Source organism: Anguilla anguilla, chromosome 5 (assembly GCF_013347855.1).
Source record: "Anguilla anguilla isolate fAngAng1 chromosome 5, fAngAng1.pri, whole genome shotgun sequence".
Classification (NCBI taxonomy): domain Eukaryota; kingdom Metazoa; phylum Chordata; class Actinopteri; order Anguilliformes; family Anguillidae; genus Anguilla; species Anguilla anguilla.
The window spans coordinates 62,413,024-62,428,008 of record NC_049205.1 but is presented as its reverse complement, the minus strand read 5'-3'; positions in this window follow the sequence as shown (position 1 = coordinate 62,428,008).

Here is a 14,985-nt window from a genome sequence, read left to right as displayed (position 1 = left end):
AGAGGATCTGGCCACAGTGTCTGCTGGTTTTTGATGTTATGCATTTAATTCAACTCATTGATTGACTAAAGAGTATGCACACCTTGTTTCCAACACCTAAATTTCCCTCCAGGACTTTGAGTTTGACAGCCCCATCTTAAATGGCATGACCGTGTCCATGTATGGAGGAGTTTGGAAAGGTACACGAGCAGTGACATGATCACCTGAAATTTGACATGCAAATCTGCATTTTGTTTTTTCCAGACTTTCAGTTCTGGGAACCTTTTCAGCCATGAAAACATTTTTGCCGTTCTCCGAAAGGTCTTTATTGTGCTCAGGTACCTGACCTGGCCCCAACCCCAGCACCAGACCCTGGAACCTTCCACATTCAGTGTAGTGGTCTGGTCCATTTCCTCCCTTTGTCAACATTAAAGGTCATTCTTAACGCCAAACGTTTCTATGACACGCCCTGGCATATTTAAAACTTCCTATTTTTGCATGTTTAAAGCAAGATGTTTGATCTGCTCTTGAGGCAAGCTATAAGAAGAGAACATACCTTTGTTCTCTAAAACAGATGGCACCATGTCCAAGTCACCATGTGACAGCTGTTTGAATATCTCTCGTAGTTATTTTTCTTTTTCTTTTTTGCCCTTCCTCCCACATCTCTCCGTGTGCTAAATTTGGGTCACCTGTCAATACTTTTCGCTTGAACAGCATTAACAGTAATGTGTTCTCTAATGTGCCTATTAACTGTGAACGTTTGTCCGCAGCAGGTCTCCTTTCTCTTTTCCCTCGTGATTACGCTCTAGCAGGTGGCCTGGCGCTTTCAATCAGGGAGAACTTTAAAGCCCTGAGCAGAATTAAGTAGCCCCTCTGTGACAGAAACGTGTGAGCGTTAGCTTGAAGATACGTTTCTGTGGGTAGATGCAAGCTCTGGTCACCTCTGCACACAGTGTCCACCCAATGAGTGTCTTCGCCTAGTAAACCAGCCTCAACAGCGCCGCGTGGTTTATTTACCAAGGTCTCAAAGGTTTTGAATTTAGCAGTACAGAGACAACCTTTGAGTGGCCTGTTCTCACATACTATTCTCTCCCTCTGTAGTCCTCAGCACAAAGCAAATGTCAGTGTAGCCTTTTTCGCCCGACGAAAAAGTTAACCTGTCTCCACACAATCGTGATAGATTACAGACCCTTTCTCTTTTTTGCTAAGTTTAACAGACCCATCTTTCACTGTCATTTGCTCGTTTCATGTTTTTTTTTTTTTTTGCTGACTGGAAGGTCGAACATCTGAACCACCTCCAGACTTCAGATGAATTTTGGCACCAGCAAAACGATAGATCCAGGACCCACTGTGTGCAGCGTCTGAAGTCGCGGCTCTCTGAACCGCTTCAGCTGTGATCACTACCTGACCCTGACCATAGACGTCTATAGAGTCTAGACAGTGTTTAATGCAGGTAGCCCTCCAAGGAAAGAAGTTCAATAATGGCCGCCTCCTTCCCTTTGGTCAAATGGAAAGCCCATTGAATAGAAGTCCTTGAGCCATACATATGTTCTTCAGATTTTTGATCTCCAGGGATCTACCTCGCATGAAGGTACTGACCGTATCCTTCACGTTTAATCTTGGTGTTTTCAGCAATGCTTTCTTCACTAACGGTCGTTAGCACTGTTGCGTATTATTAACTGTTGCAAAGCTACATCTCTTCTTTCCAATCTAAAGGGTTTCGATGAGGCACGCCTCACACAATATTGCAAATATGCAAACAGTCTTTTGTTTTAAAAGCCATACAAATTCCACAATGAAACAAAATTTAATCATAGCCCAAGTCATATTTTCAAAAACAAAGTCATGTTTCCAGATGTGTTGCAAATGTATATTGAGAGTGTTCTGGGCTGCAACAGCCCATTCTCCAAGTTTAAAATCTGCACTGCAAGTGCTCCAGTGTCATGTGTATATACACACCCAGCACTACATTTCAATCTGACTGTATGTTAATGACACTTATTAAACGGCTGAGGGAAAACTTTGATGAATAAAATATGAGGAACAGTAAAGGATCCTTTCTGCCAGTCAACCTACAAAAACTGCTATTTAACCACTGGCTGAGGCTCTAGAGTTCTGTACTGCACGACACAAACCCCTGACATGCATTTACCCTCGAATGAAGGATGTCGTAGCAAATCTGACGTGCCAACAAATATGGTTGCCAATTTGTTCAGAATTGGGAGGAAATATAAAAATAGGAGGAGGCAGAACCGGATAAAGATATTCCGAGACCCTTATTCCACTGTAAATGTTAGAAAATACTGCAGCTGGTTGTATGTGATATTTTTATTGCCCATTTGATGTGAATACTAAGTTGGCAAGCTAATAGGTACGTGTCCAACCTTTAGCAAACTATATCTGAAGAAAATAAAATCCAAGCTTAGATGTCTCGCCCTGTGCTGACTCCAGTCTTTGAAGGGATTTGATTTTGGGGCTCCCTAACCCACCGACTCCCTGGCCTAAGCAATGCATTTATTTTACTGGGTCAGGTGGCCCTGGTCTTGCCAGAGGCTTTGTCTGAGCACATCTGGCCTAATGGTAACCCTTGAGTCAGAGGTCTGTAAAGAGAGAGCCACAGGATCTGCTGGTTTTGTTTTCCCCTTAAAATCAGAAATCAGTTCAAAACACACAAAACCAGGTGGGGGTGAGATAACTTGTAACTGCTTTAATTGATCAAATAAATGCTGAGAAACACTAACCAGCAGACCCTTTGGCAAGCTAGTACCAGTCTCCAGTTCCCTGCAATACGGGCATACTGTATGCCATCCGTTACTGGCTTCATATGGTGCCATTTATCTGATAGCCTTTTTTTGCAAGCCTGGTTGCAGGTCTTTTGTTTCTCGTCTGCTGCCTGTTTTATATGCACCATTACAAAAATACATGTGCCCCGCCTTTCTGGGTTGCATTGACTCTTAAACCAGGGGTGTCAATCTCCAGTCCTGGAGGGTCACAGTCTCTGCAGGTATTTGTGGTTTCCTTTCAATCAGCTGCCAATTAAGGCCTTGAGAACATGATGTGTGGACTTCTTTGCCAATCAATGGCTTAAATGAATCATTAGTGCTGGAACACAGAAAACCAGCAGACGCTGACTGGACTGGAGTTAGGCACCCCATGACTTAAATGCCACTAAAAGTGTGCAGTAATATGGCACAAAGAAAAAAATGTTCAGAAGGAATTTGAAAGCTACATTAGTTAGTTTATTCAGACCCACAAAAGCAAAAAAGAAGACGTTTACACAAAACTGCACTGCGTATAACTTGTAAAATACACTTAATAAATCTGAAACTTGAGAGCAGTTTGTAGGCAAGTTTACTTAAGGGCAGCCATAAACAACCGTGATAATTGGTTGACATGGTGATGTGGAAACATGGATGAATTCTATATTGGAACCTTATCAAAACAATTAAGGAGCACAAATGAAGACTGAGAAAAATCATTCTTTAATGCATTTTCTTATAAAGATAGGCCTAATAAAACATAGATAGTAAAACATAATACTTCCAAGAGAACTTAAGAACAGACATCAGTTACTGTTTCACACTCAGTTTTCCAGGACCTCTTTAACTGCTGCATTGCTGCTGGCACTAAATATGCTAATCTTACATAGATACATAGACAACAGACCGCTGTTCAAGAGCATGTTCTCTACATTATGTAGCCCGTGTCACATACAGAACCTCTACATTGTGCTACCAGAATCCTGCACCAAAATCTATTCTACCTAATAATAAGTGAGGTTGAATTGAAAAGAAAATCTCAATAGAATCCAAAACAAACAACAACAACAAAAAAAAGGGAAAGAAATACAGAAGAATTTGAAATATTTTTTCTAGAAGGCTCTTTGTGTCCTCCTCAAAATTCAATAGCTTTTGCGAACATTTAAAAAATCTGAAAATATTTGTGGTTAGGGTTACTCGTCATGTTAAGAAAAGATAAATTAGCAACAGTTGTAAATATGTTAATACTACTAATTCTGTGGGTAGCTGAACTATGCACACTGTGATAAAGTATCGATAACTGCACTTTTATGTGAGGAATTCTCAACATTTTTACAAAATTTGACTGACAGTTCTGTTGCCCTGAAATTACTGACAATAAAAAAGACCCGTGCCCTCAAGAGAAACAAAAGGTTAAAAAAACAAAAACAAAATAACCCATAAAAATGGAATGAACCCATAAAACAAAATATCTGTGTTTATGTTTTCTGTCGGAATCTAGAATGAGTTCTTCGCCTTCCACCATAATGGCGCTCTGTGGGATGTCAGAATATTTAATTTGAGATGTTAAAAAAGATTCTGAAATGTCAGAATAATTATGTCACAGCGGGCAATTAAAACAATGAAAAATGGCATCTAAGCTCAGTCTGCCAAATGACTGACAACCATAGCAGACCAAATGCAACTGGCTTTAAGTGGGGCATCTTTTTTTTCCTTTCTTTTTTTTTTAAATGATGGAATTATAATTAATTGAGCGTTCCATAAAACATGAGCCTGTAATAAATGTGTTTTGAGAGGCAGGATAAGGACGTGCCATTTTAAAAGAATTATTAAACAATTTTCTATTATGTCAACAACGATTGGACATTTCATTTATTTAAATAAATTACTTTTTCAGTCTGCTACAATGTGAACATATTCAAATGTTTTTTATTCACATATTTTTCCCTGAAGGATCAGCTGAATTTATTTTGGAATTGCATGGTTGCTCTAACAAGGGCTTAGAAACGCCAAGGGAAATTTTTTATTTATGTTTTTTGTTTTTTCACAAGTAATTTATTCCGAATGAGTGCCCTGGACCAGCAGAGATGTTACATACAGCCTCAGTGAGGTCCCAATTCCTGAACTCCATTTTGTTCAAATGCAATCATCTTATCACACATCTTTTTCAGCTTTGAGTTAGATCTAATGGGCTTTATCTACCAGAAAAAAGGAAAGGTTACAAAACAACATTGCCTAAGATTTTCCAAAAGAAAACAGACAAGGAGTAAAAAAAAAAAAAGCAGCTGTATTCTTCTTCTTCTTACTATTATATTATTATTGTTGTTATTTTATTTTGTTGTTATGTGTGACTTTCATGACTTTCATACATATGAACCATGATTTATTTTTCTAAAGCAGGTTTCAAACGTGGAATGTTGGCAGTGAGTATATGAAAATGCATACATCCGGATTCCGTATTGTCTGCCTTTGTCAAGTTGCCATAGAAACAGACACTCAAAGACTTCTTGACTTGTATAAAAATAATGGCGGTTAAAAGGATCCTGTTTTGTTTTCTATTTGCTCATGTACATAAGTGGCGAGAAGGAACAAGAAGGGCGAACAGTTATTTATAGCAGGTTAAACATTTTGAATTTCATATCTTTTACAATGGAAAAAATCCACAATACATTCAGTCTTATAATCTTATAATCAGTTAATCAATTAAATTTGACATATACAGTGCATTTTGAAGAAAAAAATCTGTCACAATATGCTTCACAGTATACCTGGATAAACCCCCACAAAACAAACCACAGTGACAGTGGCAAGGAAAACACTGAGACAACAGAAAGCAGGCAATATAAGGATTAATGCTATTGTGCAGAGCAAGATTAAAATCACATTTTTCATTTTCCACAGATTATAGTACCTCACTGAGCTATTGTAACAGGGGTGTAATAGATTTTAGTATTTCATGTGCTATTGTAACACGGGTGTAATAGATTTTAGTATTTCATGTGCTGTTGTAACAGGGGTGTAATAGATTTTAGTACCAAATCGTGCTATTGTAACAGGGGTGCAATAGATTATATTACCTCAATGTGCTATTGTAACAGGGGTGCAATAGATCATAGTACCTCACCGTGCTATTGTAACAGGGGTGTAATAGATTTTAGTATTCCATGTGCTATTGTAACAGGGGTGTAATAGATTATTGTACCTCAATGTGCTATTGTAACAGGGGTGCAATAGATCATAGTACCTCACTGTGCTATTGTAACAGGGGTGTAATAGATTTTAGTATTCCATGTGCTATTGTAACAGGGGTGTAATAGATTATAGTACCAAATCGTGCAATTGTAACAGGGGTTTAATAGATTATAGTACCCGTGATATGACAACATAATGGCCAATTATGTTGTTTGCATTAACCCTTTCAAAAAACGGGGGGGCCACAGCTGATGATACATTGCAAAAATGTTACTAGACATTCACAAAGAAAGAAGATTGAAACATTTTAGAATAGAATACTAAAAATCCACTGGTAAACTTTTTTTTTTTTTTGGCATTGAAATGGTATGTAACTTCTGGGGTGTATTGATAAAGCAGCTCAAAGTTGGAGTGCTGAACTAGCGTCATGTTTACCCTGACCATATCCTGAGCTTATCCATTAAGAAATCAACTTTAAAATGGATCCTCAGCCAGCCAGGCATACTCAGTATTGGCAGCCAGACAATTAGAGCCCAGAATGGCTACTGTCAACAAACATGACGAGCAGCATTAGATATGGACTGACCCTCATTCCAGCCATTCACAAGCAGATGAATAACATGACTGAATGATAGCAGTGAAAGGACCAAAGTAGTTAAGAAGGTAAGCAGGTGGCTTTCTGTTACCTCCTGTGTATGGATTCATTTTCTGCTAACTTTATATAAATTATATAAACAGACAATCACTGGGGATTTCCCAGGTCCACCCTAATGGTAAACAAAAAGGTTTGTAGCTGTAGCGCAGTCACTCCTTAGCCTGTTAAGGCCGACTGTTCACAGAAATATTTCTGAATTAAACGATAAAACATTATTTGACTCATGAAATAAAAAGTACATTTTGAGTGAAATGATGTTCCCCAAATGCCCGTGGCTGTATATACTGTGACCCATGTTTATGCCATTTTATTCAAACAATGTGCCTCTCATTGTGCAAACACGTGTGGATTGCATTCAGGTTTGTTTCCATGGCAACCTCAAAGTCGCATGTTAAATTTATGGCAGTGTTAATCCTTCAATTAGAAAATTATTAGCTAAAATGCATAATTACTCATATTACTGCCAAGTAATAATTCCACCAGCAATACTATTTTGTTCTCTGGTCTGATACCATTCAGTAGGATGTAGTTATGTGGCATATTAATGACACTAGTTTAATTGATTACATTGATAATTTGATAGCATAGTTGAAGAATGATACATTTTTAACATTTTTTCCACCTTGTGACCAGTCATGCTTTCAATTGGCTTTGGGAATCTCAAATAGGTGTAATGTTCTAGTAGCACCTAAAACACTCATTTTCTTGCACGTGTCATGTTTTAGCATGAAGTTCAGTGCCCACTGGTGAGATCATGCAAAAAATGTTTTCATTTATATTTTCGCTTTCACATTTGAATAAATGGGGATTGTATTCCATAGCGCTCCAAAGCCATATCTGTAGGAATTATTCAGAGAAATGACTTTACCACAGTCCCCTTCTCAACATTTCTCAAGGATGAACCCACATGTCATAAGCAAATGAAACTCAATATATTATATTAACTCAAAACGATGGCATAATTTAACCCTTTGAGTAGAGTAGGTATTTTTTTGTTCTTTTATTTTCAAAATTCCAAGTCAGTGTTCTAGAACTCCATTGTTTACAGTTACCAGCAGTGACTGTGACATCAGCATTAGAATGTTCAGTTCTATCACATATATGTGATCTCACTTCTTAAAGAGTTAAATAATTGTTTACTGGTGAAATACTGGAGCTCAAATAAGGAAAATGTACCGGAGAGAAATGAGAACAGCGATGTCGCGATGCATTTTCTCTTAAGACCTGAGAACGAGTTTGGCAGGCATTTGTCTCAGACAGACGTTTACGTCTCTTTGGAACATGCCCTTAGATCGCTAATGTAACGAAACCTGGGCTGAACTCTTACACAATGTGTGTACTGCTTCAGCACAGGGCGTCGGGTCTGTCCTCCATTAAGGCTGAAGTGAAAAGATATGGAATCAGGAAACAAACAAACAAAAAAAGAAAGAAAAAGAAAAAAACTTAATTTGACACGAACGAAGGAAAAGCTCTGCCACATTTCTCTTTCTTTCATATAAACACGCATTCCAACACTATAAAGTATATTTTTGCAGTTAATGTTAATGCATTTTTGTAGATCGTACGCAATGCATGTGTCACTTTGAGCTGTTAGAATGAAGAGAACCCCACCCTTATGAATAGTAACTGAAAATAAGGAGTCTGTTAAAAAGGCAACGTTTGTATATTATGCTGTGTGTGACACAGTAGCACCAGTTAATCATTTGCTGCACAGAATTCTGGAAATAAAAAACAAAGTCTCCCTGATGTCGGAGTGCACATCTTCACGGCACATCTGTAAAACATGAGCTACGGCACTTACAATGAAAAATATCTCCAAGCAATTCAAGTGTTTATGTCAATTTCTTTCCAGTCACATGGCTGTTGTCAAACCAAATTAACTGGGTTTTTTTGCCCTTGTGAAATGCACTGCAGTGACCAACATGTGAATGTTCACATTGAACTACAGGGGGATAAACATTCTATGGTATCAGAGGGGCTGTTTATAAATAATCTTCATTAAAATGAGCACAGATATAGGAAGTGGCATCTTTGTCACAGTAACTGAGAAAGAGTTGCTTTCATTTTGCTCTAGAATTCGACAGACAGACAGACAGACAGACATATAAAAATAGACAGAAAATAGTTCACATTATAGTCAATCTTTTCCGCATGGGACACAGATGGTACAGATGCTAAAAGATCACAACTTAAAAGTAGAAACAGATAAAATGAAGATCAGGTTCATTTATCTGTTGGAACACTCAAACCTTCCTTTATGCCTAACTGCGAGGCTCAAATTTTTACAAAAATATTTTGGTGCTTTTACAAAATTGTAGAATCAACAATCACTGAAATAAATGAGAAATGCGTGTTTTAACAACCAACTCAAAATGCATTCCAAATTGATTAAATTAGATGCCTGCCTCACATTTTAAACCTGCCAAACTAATCAGGAAATGCCTTTGGCAAGCATTTCCGCGCTATCATATTTCTGGTTCACCCACCGGTTGTTTTTGTCATCACACACAGACTGTTGTGTGCCGGTGAATTAGGCCAGTCACATTATCCATAGCGAGTTCCAGCATCTAAGACACGCCCAGAAAACCAGGACAATGAAGGTTTAAAAACCTTCATCACTCAAAGCTTTGTTCTGGATGATCTGACTGACAGGGTGGTGAATCCAAACTGAAGAAACACGGGGATTAAAATGATGCATTAAACGATTTTAAATATTTTTGGCTATCATTTAAACACGAACTTGATTGTCATCGGCATGTTTCCAAGGATTAAGGCATTGAACCTATTTTGTCAAATATGAACATGCTTAGGCTTTCAACTTTGATTGCTGATGACAATAATTTGCTGCCATAGGCATACTGTAGCCTGTCACGTTTTGCCAAAACATAATATCCTTCTCAAAAACAAACATTACAGACCGTAAGTTGGAAAGTAATTGCATGTGTGTTGATTAACAAGGAATTCATTGCCCATCTTCTGTCGTGGTCTGAAGACTCATCTCTTCAGAATATACCTGGACTAACTATCACCACTCTGTGGGGCACTCCCAATCTGGGATCATTTTTATCACTTCAATCCCTCAACTTTGTTCCTGTAGCACTTTCATGTTACACAAGTACCTCCATCAAGCACTTATATTGTACTTTGTATAATTATCCTGATGTTATAGCTTGTCATGCCTCCTAGTTTGACTTAGCATAGGTTAGGTCAGCGTAATGTTCACTGTGTGAACTGGACGTGCTCATGGCTATGAATAACTATAACATAATGAGTACTGTGGCTTATTGAACCTGTGTTTCGTAGATGTTCCAAGGACCTTTGCTATGCACTTACCGTACGTCGCTTTGGATAAAAGCGCCTGCCAGATAAATGCAATGCAATGTAATGAATGGACAGATTCTGACTGGAAGCCGCTGGTGTCGTGGCGAAGCCATAGCTATGGAACACTGACAGTCCTCCCCTCGTCTCCGACCTTCACCGAGCTCAGTCTGCTCGAGGCGTGCACTGCAGGCAGGGCGGGGCGGGTGCCGCAGAGGGGCCGTTTTGGGGGCCGGCCAGCCGGCCGTCCGGCCTGAACAAATGGCTGACCTCGCGGGGGAACGGAGGGCTACGGGAGCAGATGGTGCCCGGCAACCAGCTGGACGCCCACGCCCGGCAACAAGCCACACTTAGAGGCGCCGCCATGTTGCACGACGAGTAGGGTAATGAAATTGGCATTGGACCAGTGCACTACAGTTCAGTGCATTGGACAGCTGTGATGTCACCATACTCACGACATACTCACATACAGTACTCGTGTTGCCATGCTGGAAAACAGGGAGAAGCCGCTCCACCAATAACGGATTACACCGGTAAAAAGACATGCTTTTGAATTACCATACACAAGGCAATCTACATCGTCATCTGCCAACTAGTCGGCGAAGCATGAGAAAATAGTGAAATTCTTTGTTCAGTCTCTCTGAATGCGTGGTTCTAAAATGCTCACACACACACGCACACACCCATACACACACACACACACACACACACACGGCCTCGGGCGAACTCGTAGTACTTTCACAATACACATGCCTTAGCGCTAATGAGCGGCACTCTACCCAGAATTCACTTCCTCCTCTAAGTGGCAGCTGCTTCCTGTTGATTCAGGCCCTCCTTGAATGCTGGCACGGTCCTTTGCTACTGTGAGGACACGCTGAGATGTGTGTAGCAGGAATGCTGTCCCTCCACGGCATCATTCAGAGTGAATATACTGCACTTGTATTGTTAGTTTGATGGTGCAGCTTGTCGTCGTGCCTCCTAGTTTGACTTAGCATATCTTTCTGACCTAGCCTATGCTGTGTAAACTGGTCTTAATGTTTCATGGCTATGGATAACTGTTACATAATGAGTATTGTACCTTATCGGACCTGTGTTCTGTAGTTGTTCCAATGACCTTCAGTATGCACTTATTGTATGTTGCTTTGGAAAAATGCGTCTGCCAAATAAATATAAATGTAATGAATAGTCATCCTGCTATCATTCCCAGATGTTCAAAGTTTCAAAAAGGCCTGTCACTGGATTTCAGAATTTCTAATCTGAGGAACCCAAGTTGAGCCAAATTAAAAAGTGCACTGTGCATTGGTTACTTACAATTTTGTAGCTGTAGGAGCCTTACATTTTTACATCATAGTACCAAATAGTAGAACATGCCTTTTAAATATTCGTATCTCCTGTTTATTGTTCTATCACTAATATGAAGTATTCTGACACTATTCTGATGAGTGTGCCCGTGTGTCAATGGGAGACTGTGTTTGTTCCCCTATAGCTCCAGTGTAGAAGCCCGGACCCATAGCCAAGCTAAAAATATGACCAATCCCTCCAGGCAGTGATGTGCCTGGGGCTGTGGGGGGGGTTGTTTTTGTTTGAGGTGGGTGGCGGTCTATGTGCAGGTGAGGGGCAGGGCGTGGCTACCTGTCCCCGAAGGGGGACCCGCCACGCCCGTCCCTCTCGGTGTCACGCACGGGTGCAAGCCCTCACGGTCTGCCAGAACGTCACCTGAGGAAAAACAACAAAGGAAGAAAACATCCATCTCAGCACACCTGGGATCCTTTTCTCCCCTCCAGGTGCCATTGGCTGCTGTTATTTAGGGAGGGGGCTCCTTCAGTGCAAACACACTGTTGGTTAGGTTCTAGTGAAATTTCACACACAAGTGTGTAAAATTGCATCCATCCATAATCAGCTTATCGAGTACTGTGCATTATTATTGTTATTATTATTATTAATTGTACTGTAGAATAACAATAAAATGCAGTCAGAAGGAATAAGTCCACTGTGGTAGATTTCATGAATACATCATTGCTCCCAAGCACAGTTTGAAAAATACTGGGTCTTTTCGTGGATATTAACACTCTTAAGACACCATCCAATCTGCCCTACTGTGTATCTTTTAAAACAGTGCTGGAATATGGGATTATAAAACAACGAGCATTCGGGAAATGAGACTTCTTTCTCAGTGCCCTTTATCCCGGGAGAGGACTGTCCATATGGCACTGCCGGTGTCGGTGTCAATATTGACTTTGTCTGGGTTAAGCTGTGGTGCTGCGGACACGATACATGAGTGGTATCAGCATCCCATCCGTCGCTGACAAAATGGCGGGCGCCCCACGATCCCGCTCGCCGCCGTCGGCTCCTCGCTGTCTGTGTGTGTGCGTGTGCGTGTGCGTGTGTGTGTGTCTGTGTACGCGTGCCCTTTTTTTCTTTCCTTTCGCCATTTCTGTCTTACACCCTGACCTCTGTGTTAGTTTTTTGAAGCGAATCACCATGGCAACATCCCGTGCCACGAGGGAACTGTGCGCGATGCGATGCGCTCGGAGAGAGCCGAACGTACGGAGATTCGACATCGCCGCATAGGACGCCTCCTGCACGCAGCACGGGAGGGATTCTTTTACATAAAGGAATCCAATTATGATCATTCATGAGCAGTAATTTAAATACCTGCCAGCTACTGACACTACCTGCGATATCAATGCATTTAAAATAAGCTTATGGCATACCTGGCACACAGAGAATATGACCCTGACAGTTGTCTGTAAATATGTTGTCCAGCCATAGACTAACACTAAACACACTTTAAACATTGAATTAAACAGCAAATATTCTTTAATAAATAAAAACATTGAGATATGATGTTATGTATAATGTTATAATGGTGATTTGAATTAATAGAGCTGGCTCACAATGACCCAGGTAAAAAGAAATTGGGCCTCATTCACAAAACTTTTCTTAAATTATTCTTACTTTTGTTCTTAAAAAGGTTCCTATGAAATACCAATATGGGATTCATGACGCATGTGCTGACCTTTGTTTTTGTGCGTATCCCAGGTATATGAGATGATGAATGCTGACTGTTTGTAAATTATATGTGGAATCCTGTTCATGTGATAAGCATAAGGAAACAGCCATGTGCAAACACAGATAAGAAAAAAGATGACGAATGCTGAATTGTTCTTGGAAGCGTTCTTACACACGGTGCACAATCAAATGTGATTGTACGCATGTTTCATATAAGAGACCCATTGTGCTGTTATGTTTTTGCATTGGCCAGGTGGCAGATTCCATCACAGAAATGATATTGAACACAGTAACATTTCTCCAGTTTATTATTAAAATTTGAAATTTGGGGAAGGGGGGAGGTCAGTGTGGGTAGAGTGCAATTGGAGACTGCGGGGTGACCTCTGATTTTTTGGTTTTCCAATCAAAAAAGGTGTGCGCCCTGGGACACCCAGGAAAAAGCGCCCTGTGGCCAGACCTCACAAAGCAAATTCCACCTCCTCCCTTCCAGGATCTCCTGTCTGATTTGTGGACAATACATCACACAGACAGCGGCGTTACCGTGGTCCTTCGCCAGGACAAATATTGCCTTGTTGCCACAGGAAGCATAATACATTTCCAAAGATAATATTGCGTGTGGCAATATTTCAGTACGTTAATACCACTGACCGCTCCCAGAAAACTAATATAAGGTTGCTTACAAGACACTATTTTTTTAGCCATCTGAAAAGAGTGAACTCCAGTATTATTCAAAAGGGAGTTCTATCGTATTTCTTTAGCTTCACAATAACAGCTGTTTGTCGCAGCAACAGAGGTAATATAGCAAGGCGCACATATAATCCCCATGCTCATCTTGGCTCTGTAATTACACACAGTGCATCTCGTTCGGATATAATTACTCCACAGGCAAAATTTTCAACATGGGATCGGCCCATTTTAATTACATTAAAATCATTCCATCCTATAAACATGCAAATATATATTTTCCCTTAGCCTGACTGTGTTGCCTTATAGCATAATTTCCCTGATGGCAATGGCAGAATACAATATAAAATTAGTGGAGGTCTAAGATTTCCCTCCATCTTGTCTTCAGAAGAGCCGTCTCGCACCTGCAGCAAATGACACCTTGCGTTAAGGTAATCGTACCAGAGCCACAAGACAATACAGTATCCAAGACAACCAATCCGTCCGTCCAACTATAATCTTTTTTTACAGCATGTGTGTTGCTTCTCTGTGTAGTTGCATCTTTATCGATAAATCATTTATGGGTTGAATGCAGTGAAGCCTGTTTTAACGGCTACAAAACAAGCGTGTCCAGAATGTTAAAATGGTACATATACGCTGATGTGTGGAATCCGCCGCGGAGCCTGCAATTGTATGATGTATAATTCGCTGGAAGCGTCGTTTCACGGGCACGCGGCCGCCTCGGAGCTGCAGACCGCGATCTACAGGTCTGCAGTAAATCTGCCCATATTTCGCTGTGGTCTGAAGACGCATCTCTTCAGTCTGTAGGCTTCTTCACTAACTCTAACACTACTCCTCCCAATCCCGGATCACTGTTTTGTATCACTTGTTGTATCTTCTACCGCTTTCATGATACAGTTGTATCTTCATCTAGCACTTTAATCTAGCATTTATAGGCTATCATTTTGATGTTGTAGCCTAGCTCTTTATCGTACCTCTTGTAATCAAGAGATTCTAGTTTGACTTAACATTACTTTACTGATTTAGCCAACGCTTACTGCGTGAACCAGACCTGTGGTTCATGTCTATGGATAACTGATACTTAATGAAAATTGTATCTTATCGGACCTGTGTTCTGTAGCTGTTCATTGGCCCCCGGTATGCACTCATTGTACGTCAATTTGGATAAAATAGTCTGACAAATAAATGTAATGTAAGGCCGGTCGCGCGGATGATCGGCGTACCTACAGGGCAGTGGCAGTGCGCCGCCTGACACGTTCCCACGTGATCCTCATAGAGGAAAATAACAGCACTGCTCGCACGTACTTTTCGTTTTTTTTTTCCGTTACTGCTCTCACAAATCCTACGTGGGCGCCGCCCTTTACACTTTTCAAATTGGTCTTAAGG